Source organism: Bos indicus, chromosome 2, assembly GCF_029378745.1.
Source record: "Bos indicus isolate NIAB-ARS_2022 breed Sahiwal x Tharparkar chromosome 2, NIAB-ARS_B.indTharparkar_mat_pri_1.0, whole genome shotgun sequence".
Lineage (NCBI taxonomy): Eukaryota > Metazoa > Chordata > Mammalia > Artiodactyla > Bovidae > Bos > Bos indicus.
This window is the reverse complement of record NC_091761.1, coordinates 103,775,665-103,796,462: the sequence shown is the minus strand read 5'-3', so window position 1 is coordinate 103,796,462 and position 20,798 is coordinate 103,775,665. Positions and strand designations below refer to the sequence as shown.

Genomic DNA, 20,798 nt, shown 5'->3' with positions numbered 1-20,798 from the left:
AAGTCATGGCAAAAATTATGGAGGTATTATTAATAGATCCTTTGTAGATTCAAGAAAGCTTTGCGTGCAGAACCTAAGTTGAGATACTTGGCAGAGAAGCCCAGTGAAGACCAGCAAAGCAGGTGGGGAAAATAGAAAGTCATTTTTAGCACTCTTTTGCACATCTTTAATTTGCTACAAAAGCTTTATAAGATTCCATTTCTTTCTTTTTTAATGAGAGAATACTTCTGGTAGGGCTTTTTTCTGCATCAGAGAATTTTATTCTGAGCTCCAAGTTTTAACTAAAAAAACTTTTGTTTTACTCAACTTGGTGTCCTAAACTTTTCAGGTGTTATGTTTGTTTGAAGTGAAGTCACCCAGTTATGTCAGGCTCTTTGCTATCCCATGGATTGTAGCCCACCAGGCGTCTCTGTCCATGGGATTTTCCAGGCAAGAGTACTGGCGTAGGTTGCCATTTCCTTCTCCAGGAGATCTTCCCGACCCAGGGATTGAACCCAGGTCTCCTGCATTGTAACCAGATGCTTTACAGTCTGAGCCACCAGGGACGTGTTTGTTTGAAGGCAAGAAAATAGGATATTTTCATTCACTAGCTCCCAGAGGAGCAAACATTGCTGCTTTGAAAGAGTACAGGTTATAGGACTATCATGTGCTTGCCCATTTGATATATTTTAATTTATTGTGAAATCAGCTTAAAAATGAAATGCTAAGGGGAAGAATGGGGAAAGGGGTGGTTAGGGAATTTGGAATCAACATGTTTACACTGTTGTATTCAAAATGGATAACCAACAAGGACCTACTGAATAGCACATGGAACTCTGCTTAATGTTACATGACAGCCTGAACGGGAGGGGAATTTGGGGGAGAATGGATACATGTATGGCTGAGTCCCTTTGCTGTCCACCTGAAACTATCACAACATTTTGAACTGACTATACTCCAACATAAAATAAAACATTTTAAAAAAGAAGAAAGTGAAATACTGGAGACTGTGTTAAGGGTGATCATTTTGAAAGATGAAAATGTCTGGGCTAGGACTAAATATGGTGATAATTTTAAAAAATTATTTTATTCATTTATTCATGTATTATGCATGTAATTATTAAACACCTATTTTATGCCAGGCACTGTGAATAGAACAGTGGTCAAAGTGGTCATAAACCTTTCCCTTTATAAGGCTTAGTAGTCAATGACAGATAAACGTGTAACAATATATAGTGCATAAATACTGTGATATAGCTCAACATTCAGAAAACGAAGATCACGGCATCTGGTCCCATCACTTCATGGGAAATAGATGGGAAAACAGTGGAAACAGTGTCAGACTTTACTTTTTTGGGCTCCAAAATCACTGCAGATGGTGACTGCAGCCATGAAATTAAAAGATGCTTACTCCTTGAAAGAAAAGTTATGACCAACCTAGATAGCATATTCAAAAGCAGAGACATTACTTTGCCAACAAAGGTCCATCTAGTCAAGGCTATGGTTTTTCCAGTGGTCATGTATGGATGTGAAAGTTGGACTGTGAAGAAAGCTGAACGCCAAAGAATTGATGCTTTTGAACTGTGGTGTTGGAGAAGACTCTTGAGAGTCCCTTGGACTGCAAGGAGATCCAACCAGTCCATTCTAAAGGAGATCAGCTCTGAGTGTTCTTTGGAAGGAATGATGCTGAAGCTGAAACTCCAGTACTTTGGCCACCTCATGTGAAGAGCTGACTCCTTGGAAAAGACTCTGATGCTGGGAGGGATTGGGGGCAGGAGGAGAAGGAGATGACAGAGGATGAGATGGCTAGATGGCATCACTGACTCGATGGATGTGAGTTTGAGTGAACTCTGGGAGTTGGTGATGGACAGGGAGGCCTGGCGTGCTGCGATTCATGGGGTCGCAAAGAGTTGGACACGACTGAGCAACTGAACTGAACTGAACTGAAGATGCATATCTACTTGATCATCCCATCTGGAGCTCTTTTGAGGGTGAAAAGAGCATTTTTTAGTAATTATGTTGGGCCAACAGATTTAAGCTCAGATCACTTTGGACAAAGGTCTTTCCTGGTGGCTCAGATGGTAAAGAATCTGCCCTCAATGTGGGAGACCCAGGTTTGATCCCTGGGTCAGGAAGATGCCTTGGAGAAGGGAATGGCTACCCACTCCAGTATTCTTGCCTGGAGAATTCATGGACAGAGGAACCTGGTGGGCTATAGTCCATAGGGCCCCAAAGAGTCAGACACAACTGAGCAACTAACACTTTTATTTTATTTTTTTCGCCTTGGACAAACTGTGTGCCTAACATTAGGGTTAGGGCCTCTAGCGGTTATTGTGTGTTTGTGTGTGTGTATGTTCAGTCACTCAGTCCTGTCTGATTTTTTGTGACTCATGGACTATAGCCTGCCAGGCTTCTCTGTCCATGGAATTTTCCAGGCAAGAATATTGGATTGGGTTGCATTTCTTTCTTCAGGGAGTCATCCTGACCCAGGGATTGAACTCACATCTCTTGCATTTCCTGCATTGGTGGGTGGGTTCTTTATCACTGAGCCATCTGGGAACCCCCTAGTGGTTATTATGGGATGGTGAAGCAGTAACACTTAATCCGGTCTGTGTGTAGCAATAGTGGGGACAAGCTTCCAAGAGAAACTGATGTTTAAACTGTTACCTCTGTGCCTGCTTCTTCCTGTGGGTTCACCCCTGTGATCCTCTAAAGACTGCCAGAACTTCTGGGGTCTAAAGACTTTCTTGTTTTGTTGCCAGTTGAAAGGAGGGAGTCTGCTATCCCATCAGCTCAGCCGAGGCCTGAGAATCGAGTCTCATTGGTCCTGACTGGCCTGATTAACTCATGTACCTGCTTCTGGGCCAATCACTGTGGACAAGGGGATGGAATATGATGACTAGTTTATCTTCCTGGTGAGGGAAACTCAAGGTCATGTTAGGAAGGGGAAATGGGTTAATAATAAAGCAATACTTGTATAACATTTATTATGTGCTAAGCACTGCAGTCCATGGGGTCGCTGAGAGTTGGACACGACTGAGCGACTTCACTTTCCCTTTTCACGTTCATGCATTGGAGAAGGAAATGGCAACCCACTCCAGTGTTCTTGCCTGGAGAATCCCAGGGATGGGGGAGCCTGGTGGGCTGCTGTCTATGGGGTCGCACAGAGTTGGACACTACTGAAGTAATTTAGCAGCAGCAAGCACTGTTCTAAAAGCTTGATAGGTATTATATTATAAAATTCTCTAAAAACATTTTGAACTAGAATTTATTATTATTTTCATTTTATAGCTAAGGAGAGTGAGGCACAGAGAGATTAAGGAACTTTTCCAACATCCCACACCGGGTGAGTGATTAAATCAAGATTCCAACACAGGGAGCTGGCTCTCAGCCATTACACAATCCTGCCTAGACTTTTCACGCAGCAGAAATTTGGTTTGAGTGAAGTGAAGAGTGTGAATGTGAACGGGAAGAAATGCTGGTTTTATTAATGGTTAGTTCCCTGGTGGCTCAGATGATAAAGAATCTGCAGTACAGGAGACTGGGGTTCTATCCCTGTTTGGGAACATCCCCTGGAGAAAGGAATGGCTACCCATTCCAGTATTCTTGCCTGGAAAATCCCATGGACAGAGGAGCCTGTTGGGCTACAGTCCATGGTGTTGCAAAGAGTTGGACACGAATGAGGATCTAACACTTTCACTTGGGCTTGGGCTTGCTTTCCAAGGCCAGAAAAAGAAATTGTAATCACTCTCCCCCTAGTTTTATTGAGATACAGTTTGCATACCTTACAAAGTACACTTAAAGTGTACAGTTCATTTTTTTGTGTGTTTAGTTACAGAGTTGTACAAATATCCCACAGTCAATTTTACAAGATCTCTTTATTTGCCCCCAAAGAAGCCCCATATCTATTAGCAGTCACTTCTCATTTTCCCTCTTTCCAGCTTTAGGCAACAACTGATCAACTTTTTGTCTCTTTAAAGAGACAAAAATGTTTTGCCTCTATGCCTAGGTATTGCCTGGATAGATCCTCTAAGTGGAATCATATAACATGTGGTCTTCTGTAAATGGCTTTTTAAAGTTAGTGTAATGTTTTCAAGGTTTATCCATATTGTAACATGTATCAGTACTTCATTCCTTTCTATAGCTGATTTATTTACTCATCAATTGATGGATATTTGGGCTGTTTCCACTTCGTGGGTTTTAGGAATAATACTGCTATGAACATTCAAATGTATGTTGTTTGAGTGAATGTATGTTCTCACTTCTCCTGGATATAGACTTAGGAGTGTAATTGCTGAGTCATATTGTTTTCTATAGTGGCTGTACAAATTTATATTCCCAACAGCAATGTATGAAGGATCCAATTTCTCCACATACTCACCAATACCTACCTGTTTTTTAAAAAAAGTTCCTTATAGCAGATGGCTGGATGGCATCACCCACTCCATGGACATGAGTTTGAAAGAACTCCAGAAGTTGGTGATGGACAGGGAGGCCTGGCGTCCTGTGATTCATGGAGTCTCAAAGAGTTGGACACAACTGAGCGACTGAACTGAACTGAACTGATGGCTAATAATGTTGAGCATCATTTTATGTGCTTATTAGTCATTCATATATCTACTTTGGAGAGCTCTCTATTTACATCTTTTGCTCATTTTTAATTGGACTTCCCTGGTGGCTCAGACGGTAAAGCGTCTGTCTACAACGCGGAAGACCCGGGTTCTGGATATAGACTTAGGAATGTAATTGCTGAGTCATGTTGTTTTCTATAGTGGCTATACAAACTTATATTCCTAATAGCAATGTATGAAGGATCCAATTTCTCCACATACTCACCAATACCTACCTGTTTTTTTAAAAAAATTACCGTATAGCTATCTTAGTAGGTGTGGTTTCAATTTGCATTTCTCTGATGGCTAATAATTTTGAGCATCATTTTATGTACTTATTACTCATTCGTATATCTACTTTGGAGAGCTCTCTATTTACATCTTTTGCTCATTTTTAATTAGATTGTCTTTTTATCATCAAGCTAAAATAGTTCTTTACCTTATTCTTAATTCAAGTATAAGATATATGATTTGCAAATATTTTCTCCCATTCTATAGGTTATATTTTTAATTTTCTAAATGATGTCCTTGTCACTACAAAAATTAATTTTGATGATCTCCAAGCTTTCTATTTTTCCTTGTGCTTTTGATACCATAACTAAGCAACTATTGCTAATCCAGTGTCACAAAGATTTATGCCTGTGTTTCTTTTAAGAGTTTTATAGTTCTAGCTCTTATAGATCTAGAGATTTTAGATCTATTAAAAAAAGATTTTAGAACTATAAAACTATAAAAATTTCTTCTAAACACAGTTTTAGCTGCATCCCATATGTTTTGATATGTTATATCTTCATTTTCACTCATCTCAAAATATTTTCTAATTTCCTTGTAGTTTCTTCTTTGATCCATTGGCTACTTAGCATTGTGTCATTTAACTTTCACATATCTGTAAATTTCCCCAACTTTTAAAAATTAATTTCCAATTTCACTCCATTTTGGTTAGAAAATGCTTATTATTGTAATTCTTTTAAACTGATGTTTTATGGCTTAGCATAAAGTCTATACTAGAGAATGTCCATGTGTACTTATGAAGAAGTATATTTTGCTGTAGTTGATTGGACTATTTTATGGATGATTGTTAAGTCTTGTTGGTTTATGGTGTTGTTCAGTCTATTTATTCATTTCAGTCTAGTCATCCTATTCATTATTAAAAGTGGAGTAAGTCAAGTCTCCAACTATAGTTGTAGAACTGTCTATTTCTCCCTTCAATTCTGTCAGTTTTTGCTTCTTTTTTTTTTTTTGAGTTTTGGTTTTTAGGTGTAAATGTATTTAAAATTATATCTTCTTGAGAGACTGACATTTTAATCATTATAATATATCCTTCATTATATCTAGCAACATTTTTTTGTTGTTATTTTAAAGTCCATTTTGTCTGCTATTTGGGTAGCTACTCCAGCTTTCATATAGTTGCAGTTTATATGATATAATATTTTCTATCTTTTAACCTACTTGTATCTTTGAATTTAATTATATCTCCTGTGGACAGCATATAGCTGGATCTTGTTTTTGTATCCATAGCATATTGTTGGGTCTTGGTTTTTTATTCAGTTTGACAATCTCTGCCTTTTTATTTTGTTATTTAGTAAATTCATATTGCATGTTATTATTATTACAATTGGACTTACGTCTGCTAGTTTACTTGACATTTTTCTTTCATTGACTTCTCTATTAAGCTATCTGCCTTATTTGATACTATACCAAGAAGTTAGGCTTCATCAATTGCTGGCTGATTTCTCTATTGCTTTTGACAGTGCCTGGTGTATAACTTGCTCCATAGTCTCCTCCAATTAAATTCAGGTAGGAGTAGTTTTTGAGGTCAATCTTTGAGGTTTTTTCTGACTCCTGCAGTGCCCTTCTTGGCTGTTTCCCTGGCTTTCTCTTGTTAACTATTTTGCCTGTGGTTCAGTTTTTTATTCTTACAGAGTCCCCTTTTAATTATTCACCACCAAAATGTTCATCTTTTGGAGAGCACCCTTAGGTGTGAACTCCCCCACACTCTGTTTACAATAAAGTCAGTTCTTCTAGGGAGAGTTTTGGAGCCCTTTCTTATGGATTGTCTTTCCTCCTGAGCAAAAACCTCTGAGCCACTGCTTTGGGTGCTGGGCAGGGGGTAGGAGCCTCTGCACTTCTTGACTTAATTCTCTGGATGTGGAGCCTCTATCTGAAAAGTGAGCTGGAGGGGATAATAACCGGATCCCTAGTACTGATTTGCTATATCTTGTACAGAGGTCCTTTTAGACGAGACTGAGCAGAAGATGGGGAACCTCAGCCTCTCAACCACAGTCACCAGGAATTTAGCCTTTCCAATCTGAAGTTGCCGTGTGTCCGACTCTTTGCAACCCTTTGGCCTGTAGCCTGCCAGGCTCCTCTGTCCATGGGGTTTTCCAGACAAGAATCCTGGAGTAGGTTGCCATTTCCTTCTCCATGGGATCCTCCCAACCCAGGGATTGAACCCACGTCTCCTGTGTCTCCTGCGTGGCAGGCAGATTCTTTACCCACTGAGCCATCGGGGAAGCAATGCTGGTGCCCTGCACCTCCAGTGAGATACCACATCCCTTAACTGGGAGGTAGGCGGAGAGGGAGCCTTACTTTCTGGGAGTCTCATACAGATTGGAGCTTCCCTCCACATGAGCTTGAGGGTAGTGGGGATTAGTAGGTTCAAGTGCCACAGACTTACTGTTCTCCCAATTTAGTAGACTGTCTTGAATAAACTTTTTTTTTTAATGTTCTATATGGCCTTAGGGCAATTTCTTGAGATGTAAATATTTTTAGAAAATATTTTCCATCAGTTATGATTGTTTCTCTGGGGAATGGGTCCTCAGAACTCTTCATGTGGCCACTGGGGAAGTGGAGCTTATAGCTACTTTTTACCAGTGTAGTCTAAAAGTGTTCATAAATGTGAAAAAAATTTCAAGTTGGAAATATGCATTGAAAAATTGAGATAGGTATAAAATCCCAACAGTGAATGAAGATGTGTGTACAGTGGTCAAGGTTCTAGCAGGAATCAGATGGTCCACACAAAAGAGGACAGAAACAGTGGTGTTGTATTAAAGACTGCAGTCACTGCAAGCTGATCCTTGGAGGAAAGGAGGGAGGGTGGAAGAGGCTGTGTGGGAGGAAATTCACTTTTGAAAGTACTCATCCTCTCACTCTTTGATTTCTTGCCAGTCCCTCTCATTGGCCAAATCTAATGGAAGATAGAGGACAAGTGAGCTAGAGTGATGTTAGCCAGAGTGCAGCCTCCCAGGGAACAGAATGGGGGAAAAGTGCGGAGTGGATCTACAGATATAAACAATAGACCCCCAGCCCAGTGGGCTTCTCTGCATGGAAAGGCCAATGCTGTGATCTTCACTGCTCTGATGACTAGTTCCTTTCAGAGAACAGTGGAATATAGCCAATATTTTACAATAACTTTATATTGAGTATATAATCTATGAAAATACCAACTCACTGTGTTGTAGATCTGAAATTAATATAGCATTTTTAATCAACTATCAATTAAAAAATTTTATTAAGAAGGTAGAATTCATGCCAAGTATTCTTACCATGAATAAGAGCAAGAGGACAAAATAAATTTCCTGGAAGTGCGGGACGAATTTATTACCTTAATTGTGGTAATGCTGTCACGCATTGGATGTGTCCTCAGTTACATCCGACTCTGCGAGCCCATGGACTGTAGCCCACCCATGGACTCTGTCTGTGGGATTCTCCAGGCAAGAATACTGGAGTGGGTTCCATTTCTTTCTCCAGGGGATCTTTGCGACCCAGGGATTAAACTCATGTCTCCTAACGTCTCCTGCGTTGGCAGGCAGGTTCTTTATCACTGCACCACTGGGAAAGCCCCGATGCTGCCATGAGTACATCCATATATCCCTATCAAAATGTGTACACTAAGTTTCTGCAATTTTTGTATATTAATATACTCAATAAATCTTAAAAGACAATGAAAGAAAGAGAAGGCACGGACTGAACAGTGATCTGCTTATACTCTCACATCTCATGACATGTGTCTTCATCAGAGTCCACAGTGCTGACCTTCGTTTTGTTCAGGAATCACATATTTAGCGCAGAAGAAAGTCAAAGGCAACTCTCAACATTGTTTTAAGCCAAGGATCCAAATTGTCAGCAGGGTTTGTAGAGCTCTTGGAAACTGGCATGGAAGAAGTTTCTGTTTTAGGCATAGAATGAACAGAGGAAAGCTGCCTTTGTTTTATGGGTCCTCTGTGTGTGTGTGCTAATTCACTTTAGCCATGTCTGACACTTTGTATCAGCTGTCAAATGTGTGGTCTAACAACTATATGCACTTAAAAGGCAAAAGGAAGAGAAAATTTGTGAAAGATATCTTTACATTTACTACCAGTGGAATACTATTCTGCAACAAATTACCCAATATCCCACCACTGGTGATACTCAAGTGCCTGAGCAACAGCCCACAAAATAAGCTGGAATAACTAACTCAGGCTGATTTGTATGTGTTTAAGCTACTGAACAGGCAAATCAATGCCTTCAGTTTCCCTCTTCCCTAAGCCTGGGGAGCAGCCTTTTGGCTTCAGGAAAAGACGAGGATGACAGCATCATCAGATTACTGTGGTTTTGCACAGGCATTTGCTAGAGTTCTGCCAGGAAATTACCCTGAATCTCAAAGCTCCCACTTCCCCTCCTACTACTTTTAGCTTTTTTCCTTAACATTTTTTTTTTCTCTTTATTGTCTTTCAGGCTTTCTTCTACTCTGCTTCTATCACCTCAAAAAGGATGCTGTTAGCCCACTTTTCTTTCCAATGACCCATAAAACCTTATCCTGGTGATACCTTCCTGGCACCACCCATTCACCAGCATTATCTTCCCATATTGGCAAACGAAGTCCCCACTTACCTTTTTATGGTCTGAAGTCGAGCTGCTGCCCTCTCCCCATGCATCCAGCCCTACTCCTCTGGAATGTTTTCATGCTAACAGCAGTTTTAAGTAAGTCACAGCTTTTCTTGTTCCACAAAGGGGTTGGGGGGAGGGTGGGGAAGAGAGCGGGGAAAGGAGAAAGGATTAAGTGCAACTGCAGTAAGGGCTTTGTAGCCTTTTGGTTCCCAACAGCAGATCATATTTTAATACCTGTGGCTGAAACTGAACTGTAAAACTCAGAGGAGATTGTAAATGCTTTGGTTTATAATGACAAATAACACAGCCTGACTATTGTTAATGAAAAAAAACTAGTCTGACACTTGCTAAAATAGTAAGGAAGAATTTTTACAAGACTGCTGCCATAGATGTCAAGACTATCTCAATAGAAGAGAGAGATTGGGCTCAACTCTAGACACAGAAAAGACAGCTGGGGACTTGTAGTCAATGATCAGCATGGGGTGGGCCAGTGGATGGAAAATTACTAAGGAGAGACATCAATGGCAGGGGTATTCTTGCTAAAGCAGGTCAGTGGTAAGATGTCAAGGCTGTTCAGTTCAGTTCAGTCACTCAGTCATGTCTGACTCTTTGTGACCCCATGGACTGCAGCACACCAGGCCTCCCTGTCCATCAGCAACTCCTGGAGTCCACTCAAACTCATGTCCATTGAGTCAGTGATGCCATCCAACCGTCTCATCCTCTGTTGTCCCATTCTTCTCCTACCTTCGATCTTTCCCAGCATCAGGCTCTTTTCCAATGAGTCAGTTTTTTTGCATCAGATGGCCAAAGTATTGGAGTTTCAGTTTCAGCATCAATCCTTCCAATGAATATTCAGGACTGATTTTCTTTCTTGACTGGTTGGATCTCCTTGCAGTCCAAGGGACTCTCAAGAGTTTTCTCCAACACCACAGTTCAAAAGCATCAATTCTTCTGCACTCAGCTTTCTTTATAGTCCAACTCTCATATCTGTACATGACCACTGGAAAATCCATAGCTTTGACTAGATGGACCTTTGTTGACAAAGTAATGTCTCTGCTTTTTACTATGCTGTCGAGGTTGGTCATAGCTTTTCTTCTAAGGAGCCAGCGTCTTTTAATTTCATGGCTGGAGGTCAAGGCTGGAGGATGAGGAATTTGATCAGATAAACTAACTTAGCTGATTCTTAGCTGATAAGCTAACTTTAGCTGATTGCTAAAGATGGGTTAGGCAGGCTAAAGGTAAGGCTCAAGGACAAGGCTAAGTTAAAAAGAGGTTTGGAGCAGCCTCTAGCAGCAGCAGCAGTATAGTGTTAACTTTCTGAGCGTAACTTGAACTTGTACCCTTATCCGTGTAACAGTGAGTGCACTGACCTAATATACAGGTACACAGTCTTCATTAAAAGGAAGTAAATATTGAGGGGAAAACTTACCTCCTATTGATTAAGCATTTAAGAAGTTCCTAACTTGTAAGAACTTCTAGTTTCAACTAGCTCTATCCACTTCCTTGTCCTCTTTGCTTTGATGAAGTACATTATTACATTATAAGCTGTGGGATTCTGATGTGTGTATTGTGTCATATCAAAATAATATATCAAACAGTGTTCTAAGGAATGTAATAGAATCTTTGGAGAGGTGTGCTAGGTGACACCAAAAACAGGTTTGGAGATTTTCTTGTAGGCACAGACTACGATGGTGTGGCTTAGGTTTCCTGGGTGTGGTTTGGAGTTGAGCCGAATCACTGACATGAAGGGAGAGAGCTCTCATTCTGAACTCCCTTGGTACTCAATCAATGCCCAAGTCACAGTCTCCACTAATCAGAGGTCTTTTGGTTTCCGCAGAAAGAGATGAGACTATACATGTATGTTTATGAGCTGGTCTTCTTTCGGTTGCCTTTCTGAATTCATAAGGCACATAAAGTTTCACTGGTAAAGGTAGTAGTAGATCAACCACTTATAAAACTAGTAGGAAGGTGAAAAGACAAAAGTAGTAAAACTATCTGTATCTACAATAAATAGTTAAGAGGTATACAAACCCAAAATGTATAAATTATGATGTTAAAAGCATTAAACTTGGGGAGGTGAGTAAAAATTCAGGGTTGTTAAAATGTATTTGAATTTAAGAGATTAGCAACTTAAAATAGTCATGCATACACAGACACACATGTATATATTTGTTGTTCTTTAGTCTCTAAGTCATGTCTAACTCTTTGCGACTCCATGAACTGTAGCCCATCAGGCTCCTCTGTCCATGGAATTCTTCAGGCAAGAATACTGGAGTGGGTTGTCATTTCCTTCTCCAGGGGATCTTCGCAACCCAGGAATCAAACACAGGTCTCTTGCATTGGCAAGTGGATTCTTTACCACTGAGTCACTGGGGAAATATTATATAAACCTCATGGAACCAAAAAACCAAAGATCTATTAATATTGTAGATACACACACAAAAAAGAAAGGAATCCAAACATAACACCAGAGGTAGTCATCAAATCACAAAGGAGATGATAGAAAGAAGAAAGGAGCAAAAAAGAACTACAAAACAACCCAGAAAACAATGAACAAAATGGCAGTAAGTGCATATCTAGCACTAATTGCTTTAAATCTAAATGAGCTAAATGCTTACTGAATGGATAAAAAATAAGACCCATATATAAATTGTCTACAAGAGATTCATTTCAGTTTTATAGGTACAAAGACTGAAAACAAGGAAAGGAAAATGTGTGCCATGCAAATGTAAACAAAAAAGCCAGGGCAGTAATACTTACAACAGAAAAAATAGACTTCAAAACAAAGACTAACAAGAGACAAAGAAGGACATTGCTGCTACTGCTGCTAAGTCACTTCAGTTGTGTCCGACTCTGTGCGATCCCATAGACGGCAGCCCACCAGGCTCCCCCGTCCCTGGGATTCTCCAGGCAAGAACACTGGAGTGGGTTGCCATTTCCTTCTCCAATGCAGGAAAGTTAAAAGTGAAAGTGAAGTCGCTTAGTCATGTCCGACTCTTAGCGACCCCATGAACTACAGTCTACCAGGCTCCTCCGTCCATGGGATTTTCCAGGCAAGAGTACTGGAGTGAGGTGCCATTGCCTTCTCCGAAGAAGGACATTACAAAATAATTAATCCAAGAAAATAAAACAATTGTAAATATATATGCACCTAACATAAGAGACCTAAATACATTAAGTAAATAGCAACAGAGGGAGAAATTGACAGTAACACAATAATAGTAAGACCTGAAACTATAAACTTTCTTGAAGGAAACAGGGGAAGTGTGCTCTTGATTCTGACTTTAACAGTAGATTTTTGGATATGTCTTCCAAGGAAGAGAAAACAAGGCAAAGATAAATAAATGGGAGCACATTAAACCAAAAAGCTTTTGCACAGTGAAGTAAACTATCAATAAAACAAAAAAACAACCTACTCAATGAGAGAAAGTATTTTCAAGTGATATATTGACTGAGGAGTTAATATACAAAACATGCAAAAAAAAAAAACCACACAAAAAACCTCATACAGATAATGTCAAAAAATGGGCAGAGGACTTGAATAGACATTTTCCAACAGAAGATATGCATATGGCCAATGGACACATGAAAAGATGCTCAGCATCACTAATCATCAAGGAAATGCAAATCAAAATCACAATGAGAGATCACCTCACACCTTTCAGAATGGCTATTTTCAAAAAGACAACAAATAACAAGTGTTGGTGAGGATGTGGAGACAAGGGAACCCTCATGCAGTATTGGTGGAAGTGTATATGCTGTCAGACTGTGGAAAACAGTATGGAGAATTCTCAGAAAGGTAAAAATAGTACTATCATATACTATTATATGGGGAAATAGTGGAGAGTGTCAGACTTTATTTTTTGGGCTCCAAAATCACTGCAGATGGTGATTGCTGCCATGAAATTGAAAGACGCTTACTCCTTGGAAGGAAAGTTATGATCAACCTAGACAGCATATTCAAAAGCAGAGACAGTACTTCGCCAACAAAGGTCTGTCTAATCAAGACTATGGTTTTTCCAGTGGTCGTGTATGGATGTGAGAGTTGGACTGTGAAGAGAGCTGAGAGCCAAAGAATTGATGCTTTTGAACTGTGGTGTTGGAGAAGACTCTTGAGAGTCCTTTGGACTACACGGAGATCCAGCCAGTCCATTCTAAAGGAGATCAGCCCTGGATGTTCATTGGAAGGACTGATGCTAAAGCTGAAACTCCAATACTTTGGCAACCTCATGCGAAGAATTGACTCATTGGAAAAGACCCTGATGCTGGGAGGGATTGGGGGCAGGAGGAGAAGGAGACAGCAGAGGGTGAGATGGCTGGATGGCATCACCGACTCGATGGACATGAGTTTGAGTAAACTCCAGGAGTTGGTGATGGACAGGGAGGCCTGGTGTGCTGCGATTCATGGGGTCGCAAAGAGTTGGACATGACTAAGTGACTGAACTGAACTGAACTGAATTGATACCGTTAGAGACCCCACGTCCAAGGTAAGAGAAGCCCAAGTAAGATGGTAGGCACTGAGAGAGGATATCAGAGGGCAGACAGACTGAAACTACAGTCACAGACAACTAGCCAATCTGATCACACGGATCACAGCCGTGTCTAACTCAATGAAACTAAGCCATGCCGACGGCCAAGTCATGGTGGTGAGGTCTGACAGAATGTGGTCCACTGGAGAACGGAATAGCAAACCACTTCAGTATTCTTGCCTTGAGAACCCCATGAACAGTATGAAAGGGCAAAAAGATAGAACACTGAAAGATAAACTCCCCAGGTCGGTAGGTGCCCAATATGCTACTGGAGATCAGGGGAGAAATAACTCCAGAAAGAATGAAGGGATGGAGCCAAAGCAAAAACAACACCCAGCTGTGAATGGGACTGGTGATGGAAGCAGGGTTCGATGCTATAAAGAGCAATACTGCATAGGAATCTGGAAAGTTAGGTCCATGAATCAAGGCAAATTGGAAGTGGTCAAACAGGAGATGACAAGAATGAATATCGACATTCTAGGAATGAGTGAATTAAGATAGACTGGAATGGGTGAATTTAATTCAGATGACCATTATATCTACTACTGTGGGCAGGAATCCCTTAGAAGAAATGCAGTAGCCATCATGGTCAACAAAAGAGTCCAAAATACAGTACTTGGATGCAATCTCAAAAATGACAGAATGATCTCTGTTCATTTCCAAGGCAAACCATTCAGTATCACGGAAATCCAAGTCTATGACCCGACCAGTAACGCTGACGAAGCTGAACAGGTCTATGAAGACCTACAAGACCTTTTAGAACTAACACCCAAAAAAGATGTCCTTTTCATTATAGGGGACTGGAATGCAAAAGTAGGAAGTCAAGAAACACCTAGAGTAACAGGCAAATTTGGCCTTGGAGTACGGAATGAAGCAGGGCAAAGGCTAATAGAGTGCTGTCAAGAGAATACACTGGTCATAGCATACACCCTCTTCCAACAACACAAGAGAAGACTCTATATATGGACATCAGCAAATGGTCGACACCGAAATCAGATTGATTATATTCTTTGCAGCCAAAGATGGAGAAGCTCTATACAGTCAGCAAAAACAAGACTGGGAGCTGACTGTGGCTCAGATCATGAACTCCTTATTGCCAAATTCAGACTGAAATTGAAGAAAGTGGAGAAAACCACTAGACCATTCAGGTATGACCTAAATCAAATCCCTTATGACTATACAGTGGAAGTGAGAAATAGATTTAAGGGACTAGATCTGATAGACAGAGTGTCTGATGAACTATGGATGGAGGTTTGTGACATTGTATAGGAGACAGGAATCAAGACCATCCCCAAGAAGAAGAAATGCAAAAAAGCAAAATGGCTGTCTGGGGAAGCCTTACAAATAGCTTTGAAAAGAAGGGAAGCAAAAAGCAAAGGAGAAAAGGAAAGATAAACGCATCTGAATGCAGAGTTCCCAAGAACAGCAAGGAGAGATAAGAAAGCCTTCCTCAGCGATCAATGCAAAGAAATAGAGGAAAACAACAGAATGGGAAAGACTAGAGATCTCTTCAAGAAAATTAGAGATACCAAGGGAATATTTCATGCAAAGATGGGCACAATAAAGGACAGAAATGGTATGGACCTAACAGAAGCAGAAGATATTAAGAAGAGATGGCAAGAATACACAGAAGAACTGTACAAAAAAGATCTTCACGACCCAGATAATCATGATGGTGTGATCACTCACCTAGAGCCTGGAATGTGAAGTCAAGTGGGCCTTAGGAAGCATCACCACGAACAAAGCTAGTGGAGGTGACGGAACTCCAGTTGAGCTATTTCAAATCCTGAAAGATGACGCTGTGAAAGTGCTGCACTCAATATGCCAGCAAATTTGGAAAACTCAGCAGTGGCCACAGGATTGGAAAAGGTCAGTTTTCATTCCAATCCCAAAGAAAGGCAATGCCAAAGAATGCTCAAACTACTGCACAATTACACTCATCTCACATGCTAGTAAAGTAATGCCTAAAATTCTCCAAGCCAGGCTTCAGCAATATGTGAACCGTGAACTTCCAGATGTTCAAGCTGGTTTTAGAAAAGGCAGAGGAACCAGAGATCAAATTGCCAACATCTGCTGGATCATGGAAAAAGCAAGAGAGTTCCAGAAAAACATCTATTTCTGCTTTATTGACTATGCCAAAGCCTTTGACTGTGTGGATCACAATAAACTGTGGAAAATTCTGAAAGAGATGGGAATACCAACCACCTGACCTGCCTCTTGAGAAACCTGTATGCAGGTCAGGAAGCAACAGCTAGAACAGGCCATGGAACAACAGACTGGTTCCAAATAGGAAAAGGAGTACATCAAGGCTGTATATTGTTTCCCAGCTTATTTAACTTATATGCAGAATACATCATGAGAAATGCTGGGCTGGAAGACGCACAAGCTGGAATCAAGATTGCTGGGAGAAATCTCAATAACCTCAGATATGCAGATGACACCACCCTTATGGCAGAAAGTGAAGAGGAACTAAAAGGCCTCTTGATGAAAGTGAAAGAGGAGAATGAAAAAGTTGGCTTAAAGCTCAACATTCAGAAAATGAAGATCATGGCATCTGGTCCCATCACTTCATGGCAAATAGATGGGGAAACAGTGGCTGACTTTATTTTTCTGGGCTCCAAAATCACTGCAGATGGTGACTGCGGCCATGAAATTAAAAGACGCTTACTCCTTGGAAGGAAAGTTATGACCAACCTAGATAGCATATTCAAAATCAGAGACGTTAATTTCCCAACAAAGGTCCATCTAGTCAAGGCTATGGTTTTTCTAGTGGTCTTGTATGAATGTGAGAGTTGGACTATGAAGAAAGCTGAGTGCCGAAGAATTGATGCTTTTGAACTGTGGTGTTGGAGAAGACTCTTGAGAGTCCCTTGGACTACAAGGAGATCCAACCAGTCCATTCTAAAGGAGATCAGTCCTGGGTGTTCATTGGAAGGACTGCTAAAGCTCAAACTCCAGTACTTTGGCCACCTGATGGGAACAACTGACTCATTTGAAAAGACCCTGATGCCAGAAAAGATTGAAGGCAGGAGGAGAAGGGGACGACAGAGGATGAGATGGTGGGATGGCATCACCGACTAAATGGACATGAGTTTGGGTAAACTCCGGGAGTTGATGATGGACAGGGAGGCCTGGTCTGCTGCGGTTCATGGGGTTACAAAAAGTCGGACAGGACTGAGCGACTGAACTGAACTATCGTATAATCCAGCAATTCTACTCCTGAGCATTTATATGGAGAAAGTGACAACACTAAGTACAAAATATTACATGGATAAATAAATATTACATGAGGATATTATGCTCAGTGAAATGTCAGACAGAGAAATGCAAATACTCTGTTATCACTTATTTGTGGAATCTAAAAAATAAAATGAATGAATATAACAAAGCAAAAACAGATGAAGATATAGAGAACAAACTAGTGGTTACCAGTGTGGAGAAAGAAGGGAGGAGGGGCAAGATAGGAGTAGGAGATTAAGAAATCAAACTATTATGTATAAATTAAATAAGTAACAAGGATATATTGTACAGCACCAAGAAATATAGCCATTATTTTGTGATAAGTTTAAATGAAGTGTAACCTATAAAATAATGAATCTCTATATTGTACACCTGAAATTAATATTGTAAATCAACTATACTTCAATAAAAAAGGAAAGAAAAAGATGTATGTACTCCTGCAGCACTATTTACAATAGGAAAGCTGTAAAAGGAACTTAAGTGCCTATCAATAGATGAATGGATAGAGAAGATGTGGGATATATACACAATGGAATACTGCTCAGCATAAAATATAATGAAATTTTGCCATTTGTTACTACATGGATGAAATTACAGGGTATTATACAAATGAAATGTCAGACAGAGAAAGACAGATACCACATGATTTCATTTATATGTGGAATCTAAAAAACAAAACAAATGTACAGATATAACAAAACAGAAACAAAGATACAGAGAACAAACAGGTGGTCACCAGAGAGGAGGATGAGAGAAATAAGTGAGGGAGATCAAGAGGTAAAACTTTCAATTACAAAAGGAATGTCGTGAATAATAAGCTGATACCTTTGTATGGTAACATAGGTAACTAGATTTAGCATAGTGATTATTTTGAAATGTATAGAAATATTGAATCACTATGTTCTCTATCAATGTTTTATGACAATTCTGCTTCAAAAACAAATAAACAGACAAACTCGTAGATAAAGAGATCAGATTTGTGGTTTCCAGAGATAAGAGGTGGTGAAAGGGGAAGTGGATAAAGGTAAAAACAAAACCACAGAATGAGTTTTGGGACTTCGGAGAGCACGGGTTCTTCTGTCTCAGCACAGGAAGAATTCAGGAAGCGGCAGAGAGGTAAGGAGAGAGTTTATTTGTATAGGACTCTTGTGAGAGACCAAGGGAGCAGGCAAGGGAGTACTGCCCCAAGAACTTAGTGGGCTAGATTTTTATAATCAAAGGGAAAGTGGGGAGGTGGAGAAGACCACCTTCTTCCTCATTCTTTGAGTTTTCCATCATTGATTCCTCCTACGTATTGGGAAGGGGGTGTTTTTGACCTTATATGGCTCACCTGGGGCTGTAATAGTGCCAGACCGTGTCCTGCTCTGCTGAGTGGCTCAGTTGTCCATGGAATTTTCCAGGCAACTGGAAATGAGTTTCCAGGCAAATGGAAATGCTGGAGTGAGTTGCCATTTCCTACTTCAGGGGATCTTCCTGACCCAGGGATCAAGCCCATGTTTTCTGTGTCTCCTGCATTGGAAGGCAGGTTCTTTACCACTGAGTCACCTGGGAAGCCCCTCATAATGCCATGGAAATGAGCAAAAAGGCTGTAACATATACTATAATACCTAAGTCAAATCGTTATGTTGTGTATCTTTAACTTACACAGTGCTATATGTCAATTATCTCCATAAAATTAGAAGGAAAAAAAAAGTATAATACCAGCCATTTTGTTGCTTGTTTTTTTGTCCCTAAGTCATGTCCAACTCTTTTGTGACCCTATGGACTATAGCCCATCAGGTTTCTCTGTGTGTAGAATTTCCCAGCCAAGAACACTGGAGTGAGTTGCTATTTCCTTCTCCAGGGGATCTTCCTGACCCAAGGATAGAACCTTCACCTTCTGCCATATAGACATGTTTTCTTTTTCACATTTTATAAATTCCAGTGCTGATATTGATATTCAATATAGTTTTCTATTTTATGTACTGATTCCTACTAACATAACTGAGAAGAGTTTTCGTCTAAAATAAATGCCTAATTTGGCTCAAAAAGACCAGAAATAGTACAACAAAGAATACATTTCAAAAGATGAAGGATTATGGGTCCCAAAAGAAATTTCACCAAGAACTGTTTCATATCTCTTCATTGTAATTTTTTAATGTCTTGCTTGTAATTAAATGTTTGAATTTAATAATAAAAGTAGCTCTTATAAACATAAGGAAAGAAGGTGCTAAATCATCTCATTTCACCTCAGTTTGGGTTTCAGTGCACATTAACATGGAGAAGGCAATGGCACCCCACTCCAGTACTCTTGCCTGGAAAATCCGTTGGAGGCAGGAGCCTGGTAGGCTGCAGTCCATGGGGTCGCTAAGAGTCAGAGATGACTGAGCGACTTCACTTTCATTCTTCACTTTCCTGCATTGGACAAGGAAATGGCAACCCACTCCAGTGTTCTTGCCTGGAGAATCCCAGGGACGGGGGAGCCTGGTGGGCTGCCGTCTATGGGGTTGTACAGAGTCGGACACGACTGAAGCGACTTAGCAGCAGCAGCACATTAACAAGTGAATCATTTATCCTGGAGAAGAATGGAATATGGGGTATGGTAAAAAGTACAGAGGTTAGTGACTGCTGGTGGAAATGTGACATTTTGGTCACAATTTTTTTATTTTAACTAATGGTTTATGTTATTCTCTTGAGACTTCTCCCAACTCACAGGGAGAGTCTCTTAGCATGGATCCCTGTAAACAGGCTGTGGAAGAGCCTTATCTAGGAATTACCTTAGATAGTGAGAAAAAAGAGCACTGTGGTGGTCTCACCCTTAATTCTTTAGCTTTGTTTTTCAGTGAACCATAAACTTAATCCAGCAGATGTGAGAGGCACCAAAGGAAACAGGAAGTCTTGAGAGGCTGGGAGCTGATTAGCACGTATCTGTCTTTCAGGAGAGTTTGGGGTAAAACAGAAAGCCCTGGGTTTCACATCTGTCACCACCTCCTCTGATCTGCTTGGCACTGTTGTGGGCGAGTGAAACCAGCACAGTGCTGAGAGTCTTCATTACTCAGAAATCATCCCAGAGTTGCCAGGACTCATATTGCTCTGGGGTGATAGCACTTTTCTCGGAGAATCTCTTGCTGAGTCTGCAGTGCAGTTAATTGATAGCAAGCCGAAAACCAAAATCTCATTCCTGATGAGATCAGCTACTCATGGCCTTGGGGTGGAAGCAAGTGATGGGCTGAGTAGGAATGATTGCATGGATTGGCTCCTGCTTCTTGCCAACTGTGAGAACCAGGGCACGTTGCTTACGCCCATTCTGCATGAGCTTTCTCATTTGTAATAAGTATTCTGTTACTTTATAGGGTTGTGGTGAAGGTTTACTGAGTTTCTGCCTGGAAGGTGCAGAGTGCAACAAGCTTTAGGGCCTTCGATAGGTGTGGATGAAAAATATCTGCTCTATCAGTTAACAAAGGATGTTGCAGCCATCAAGGCATCAGGCTTTGCAGCTGCCCCTGAATGTGTCGATGGTCTGAAGCTCCAACAGTTTGGCCACGTGATGTGAACAGTTGATTCTTTGGAAAAGACCTTGATGCTGGTGAAG

General features: G+C 40.5%; 1 long non-coding RNA gene across 2 annotated transcripts in view; it reads left to right on the top strand.

The window, feature by feature from the left end:
• The window catches only part of LOC139177239 (uncharacterized), a 67,822-nt gene that overhangs the window by 11,765 nt on the left and 35,259 nt on the right, over positions 1-20,798 (top strand). For both annotated transcript variants that reach the window (XR_011561731.1, XR_011561733.1), the window contains exon 3: positions 9,306-9,551. This is a non-coding gene — a long non-coding RNA (uncharacterized lncRNA). The remainder of the gene's footprint in view (positions 1-9,305; positions 9,552-20,798) is intronic.